The sequence below is a fragment of the Lytechinus variegatus genome, chromosome 2 (assembly GCF_018143015.1).
Source record: "Lytechinus variegatus isolate NC3 chromosome 2, Lvar_3.0, whole genome shotgun sequence".
In the NCBI taxonomy this organism is placed as follows: domain Eukaryota; kingdom Metazoa; phylum Echinodermata; class Echinoidea; order Temnopleuroida; family Toxopneustidae; genus Lytechinus; species Lytechinus variegatus.
Genome location: NC_054741.1, coordinates 13099069 through 13105068, shown reverse-complemented (window position 1 = coordinate 13105068; position 6000 = coordinate 13099069).

Below are 6000 nucleotides of genomic sequence, written 5' to 3'. Positions count from 1 at the left end.
AGTTTGTGCATATTGACTTGAAAATAGGATATTTTGAGCCCCGTATTATCCTCATAAGAAGGTAATCATTTCACTCAACAGGCAATACGAGCGCAAAACGCGAGCGAAATTATTAGTTTTATCTAATGACCAGAGAATTTTTCCATATCCAGTTATTTCTCTGGCTTATTTTAATTCATTCTTCTTCATCCTATCTCTTATCTTTCTTCTCCTCTTTCTCTTTTTTGGTATTGGTATTTATTTTCCATATCACAATGTTAAAAAACAACACAATGTAAATGTATGTACATAATAAAATCAAAAGTATAGTGAGATGGCTGGATGAACCCACTCAGCTTTGTTAATATAACAAAACTGTTCTTCCCTGGGGTCCAGAAAATATGTAACAACAGTTACTGTTCATAACATAATTATGACATAACAACAGTTACTGTACATGACATAAAATAGAATTAAACATAAGAAATAATTGAGCTAAACAATAATGAAAAACAACAAAAAGAATACAAGAGAATACATCTATACCCTAACGCGACCCCTCCCCCTCCCTACCCACCCACTTGTCGCTAGTATTTCTTTTAAAGGTCAGGGCAAGACTGAATTAACTGATTTAAATTTTTATAAAAAGTAAATAGGCTATATATCAATCACACAATTTGCAGTTTTTTTTACTTGTGTTATGAGATCATTCATGTAAATTGTAAATGAAATTGGTCCAAGTATGGAGCCCTGAGGAATTCCATAGTTTATATATGATATATTTTATATTACAGAATCTATTAAATTACACATCTTCCTATTGTACAAGTAACTTTCGAACCAGTGTAAGGCGTCCGCCGAAACACCAATTCTTGAGAGTTTTCTAATAAGTATTGTAGTATCACTCTAAAAACACTGAGTAAAATTTTACCCACTATTTGGTAGAAAGGGAACATGCATGTTTGTTGGGTATTTTTTTACCCCATATTTGGCTATTTCAACGCAACATTGCGTTAAATCGACACCATACTGGGTAACTTTTTACCCAACCAACGTGCATGTTCCCATTTTACCCAATATTGGGTAAACCTTTTTTTAGGGTGTACGGTGTCAAAAGCTTTTTTCAGGTCGATGAACACAGCACCAGTATAAAAGCCATTATCCATTTCTTTTAACCATTCATCGGTAACTTTCAATAAAGACGTTACAGTCGAATGCTTTTCTCTGAAGCCCGACTGTTCGGTACAAAGTATATTGTTTTCTTTCATGTAAGATTTCAATTGATTACTAACAAGTTTCTCAGGAATTTTCGAAACAGTTGGTAAAATTGATATCGGTCTAAAATTAGAAGGGTCATCTTTGTTACCAGATTTAAAGAATGGTTTTAAACTGATTATGAAAAACACAATCTAGCAGTGACTTATTAAAAAGATAAGTTAAAGAAGGAACTATGACAGCAGAAGATAATTTTAAAAACTGTGCTGTGATTCCATCAATTCCATATGAAGGTTCATTTTTCAAGAGATGTATTTCTTTTAAAACAGCTGCCTCTGATAATACTCTAAAATGGAAAGAAGATACGGCTTGATACTCTTGATTAGATATGGATTCATTTGTAATAGGAATTGTGGATGCTATATGATTGCCAACATTTGCAAAATACTCGTTAAATTTTTCACTTTTTTCGAACAAAGTTTCACTATCTGTTTGAAATGTATTTTTATTACTATTGATGCGTGGTAATAAAGATGTCAATACTTTCCAGGTGTTACCAGAGTTTTCTTTTATTTTCAATTTCTTTTCCTTATCTCAAAAGTAACATTATTTGTCAGTTTTCTATATTCTTTCATCATTGTTTCATCTTTATTTTTCCAAGCTTTCCGCTTTAATTTATCTCTTTTTCTTATCAATTCAAAAATATATGAATTCATCCATGGATACTTCTTATTTCTAATTTTCTTGCTCTTGATAGGCATATGCTGGTTAACAACATTCATAAGTAAAGCCTCCCATTTACTGACTGCTTCACTGATACACGTACAATCAAGAAATTCATGCCAAGGTTGATTACTTAAATCATCTAAATAAGATTCTAAATCAAAACCAGAAAATTTTCTATAATTAATAACTCGAGAAGAATTTTCAGTCTTTGACTTCCATATTAAATAACTTAAAGAGTGATCACTCATTCCAACATGCAAAACACCATGTGATTTTAATTTCTCAATTGAGTTAGTTAACATAATGGTCAATGAGTGTCATTGATTTTGCTGTAATCCTGGTATAATCTGTTGTATTAATTTGCTGTAGTGAAAATAAATTATGTATATCACTTAAACGTTTTAAATCGGACGATCCAGATATTTTAAGTAAATCACAGTTTGTATCTCCCATGACGATAATTGAATAATTAAAAGTATCCAAGAATGATAACAAATTTTCATATTGAAGATATAAATAAACATTCCTATTAGGTGGTCTATACCAAGTAAGAAAAGTGATTGGATTAGAGAATTTTGGTTGAAAAATTAATGGGATGATTTCCAAGGAATTTACAACATCATATTTGATAAGTTCAAAAGACAAAGAATTACGTATATACACGGCCACTCCGCCACCATTCCTATTTCTGTCTTTTCGAACAAGGTTAAAATTATCAATATTTTGTTCACTGTCAAAAATAGAATCATTAAGGAATGTTTCATTTAATGCAAATAGATGAATATCGTTACTATGTAAAAACAACTTGATTTCATCTATATTACGGAGAAGACTCCGGACATTAACATGACCAAATTTAAGACCTTTTCCTTTCAACAGTCAACATTTAAAGGATTTTGAATATTCATTACATGGGTGGAATCTCAATCAGATATATCATGAACATTTTGAATATCATTTAAAAAGTCATCATCAGTACCAAAGAAGGGTAAATGGTTAAAAAGACATTTCGAACATTCCCAATTAAAGAAATTGTAAGAAGGATCATTGTACGTTTTAATACTTATATCAGTGCAACATATATGAACCCACTTTGTGCACTGTAATGCCCTATGGTTATTTTTTACAATTTTAATGCAACTTACACACGAAAAAGTCCTAACCATTTAACAATGCAAATATATATACATGTATATCAAAAGCAACTTTAAAAAAAAACAACTTACAGGATTGTTGGATTTTAATACAATTAAAGAAGAATGCACCAATGCATAAAAAGTCATTAAACATACTGAATTGTCAGACAATCATTCAGAAAAGGATTTATATCAAGTCCAATTCACTCTCGTCTTTGATGACATGTTTAATAGTCTTTCCTCCACTCGCTGGGAGGAGAGCTATAATTCGTCCGTCGGAAGTCCAGGCAGCTAGGACTTTCGTCGTAGCCTTAGCCTTTCTTCTCCTTCCCTTTTCTTTTTTTTTTCTTTTCTTTTGCGCCTCCAATAAGGGAGGGGCGCTTCGGCCCCTGAATCCGCCTTTGGTATTTTGCTTATTTCCATGAACGAAATTTGTGTGCCTAACCCCGGCTTATGAGATACCTGGATGCCTTTCGCTGCACATGCATGTGCAAGCTTTCTCTCACATAAATATGACTTTAAAAAACACTCTTAAATTCTGCATTAATAAAGTTGGATATTTAGATATTCAAATTATAGTGTATATATATACTATAAATAAATATATAGTGATAATAATACTAATAAAGTGTGTATGTATATAAAGTACATATATAAATCTGAGAAATTATGGTTCTATGATATCCTTTTTGATTTTAGTATCTAAATAGCTGTCATTGTTTGCTCTTTTTTAACGCAGGAGAGCAACTATTTTGGGTGTCTGGCGTGTTCATTTACACTTTCGACTTGAAGAACGGAATCGAACCTTCTTTGTTGTTAGATCTGAGTTTTACACCTGAAAGGTTGCTTCCTTGTGATTTGCTCTTCATATGTGGATGGCTTCTTTGGTTCGACAGCAATAACGGCCAAGTGTGTGCAGCACAAGCTATACCAGATGCTGACATCAAATTATGTGGTTTTGCCAGTGATAGCAATCATCTAGGCAGATCGTTCAGGCATGAGAGGCATATTTCAGTGCGACGGTTATATTAACCCTAAAAGGCTTCGCGCAAAATTTCCGAAACGCAAAAAGATAGCGCCGCAAAATTTTATGACTTTTTCTTTGAAGTTTCACGCAACTTCCGGAACCAAATTCGCGACATACGGGCATAATAGCAGAATTATGTCGACATGACGAGTCCTTTTATCTTGCCAGCAAGCAGAATTTTTCATATTCCGATCTGAAAACTGGACACTTTAAGCACACTTTTCAATAGGGAGTTACCACAAACAGAAACAGATATAGGCCTATTTCAAACACTGTTCTTTGGAATTTGGGAATCAAACGGACAGGTGTGAAATAATTTATCTATTGATATACTGAATGTATACAGTAAAACCAGCATTTTTTATTTTCTGAGAAAATGATAATTTTTATTAGATATGTAGGACAGTGGCTCGCATATGACGTCACAAATCAAATAATCTAAATTAAAATATTTTTTTTTATTATTCGATGGATTTTTCTCAAACCTTCAGCAATATCTTTTACTATTTTTTCATTTTTTTTTTACGATAAGCTTTTTGTCAGGGCGAACTTCCCCTTTAATCATCAAAAGATTAAGTATGGTTGTTCACACTGTTAAACGTCTACATAGCCGTAGGCCTAAACTTAGTAAATAGCATTGTATAAGATGTTACTGTATATATTATGAATATTATATTTAAGCCTATATGATAATGCATCTAATTTATATTAGATTATTTGTATTTATTGAAGATTTAATATCAATGACAAGATAGCTTATCTTGCACCTTACGCGGAATATTTTTTTTTAAACATTGAAATCATATCTAAGAAGTAAATGAATCTTTCCAATTCAATACCATTTATTATGTGACGCGATGTAAGCCCCTGAGTTCATCTCGAGTGAGTGTGTTGCGTTATGGTATTCGTGTGCGTATGAGGGAGAGACGGAGGGCAGTAATCGTGTATTCTGATTGAACCGTTCGCAACTGCATTATGAAAATGGAAATTAGAATTTCTTCCTCCAATTATTCTTCTCGAAAAAAACTGTTCATGGCAACTTGAACGATCGCATTACTTTAATTCTTGTTTAATCTGTAAAATTCAATATTTGAAAAATAGGCCTTGAACTACAAAAGTGTGGAAATCGCTGAAACTACATTTGCTTAAATTCCAATGTCTCACGGTCTATAGACTAATTACCCGAATTCGAAATCGAGCTTTTAAATTCATGGACCTACTCAAAATGGGCCTATCGATGAGAAGCAGTCCCCGAGCAGTCCATGACTGAAGAAGTACCTTCATCTGAGTGGAGAATACAACACATTGTAGATCGATTTCTTACTAGAGGAAATTTTTCGCCATGGCTGGGATTCGAACCCATGACTTATGTAAATAAATGAAAGAATCGATGATTTCACTCACTGCAAAAACAAGCAGTTATTACGTTAAACGCTAAAAATGGGAAAGATCCTATTTTATTGAAATATTATGGACCCATATCCCTTCTTAACGTGGATTATAAAATTTTAACAAAAATTTTGGCTAAGCGAATCAAGAAAATACTTAATGAAATCGTTGTGGGGGATCAGGTGGGTTACACACAAGGAAGAAGTATTGGTGAGGCAATTCGTAATATAGATGATGTTATTTTTCATACATCCCATTTTAATCTACCTGTTCGTTTTAGCTATAGATTTCAAGAAGGCCTTTGACTCGTTATCACATCATTTTCTGCATAAATTAGCACTTTATGCAGATGACACGACAGTTTTTGCTCGTAATGTAAAATCAGTTGATAGACTAAAAGTTTTATTTGCAGATTTTGAAAAACTTTCTGGATTAGAAATCAATAATGACAAAACTTAAGTATTAAAATTAGGTTCATGTCAACATTTGGAATATTATTCGGCGAAATCGTTGATTTTCTTAAAGTTT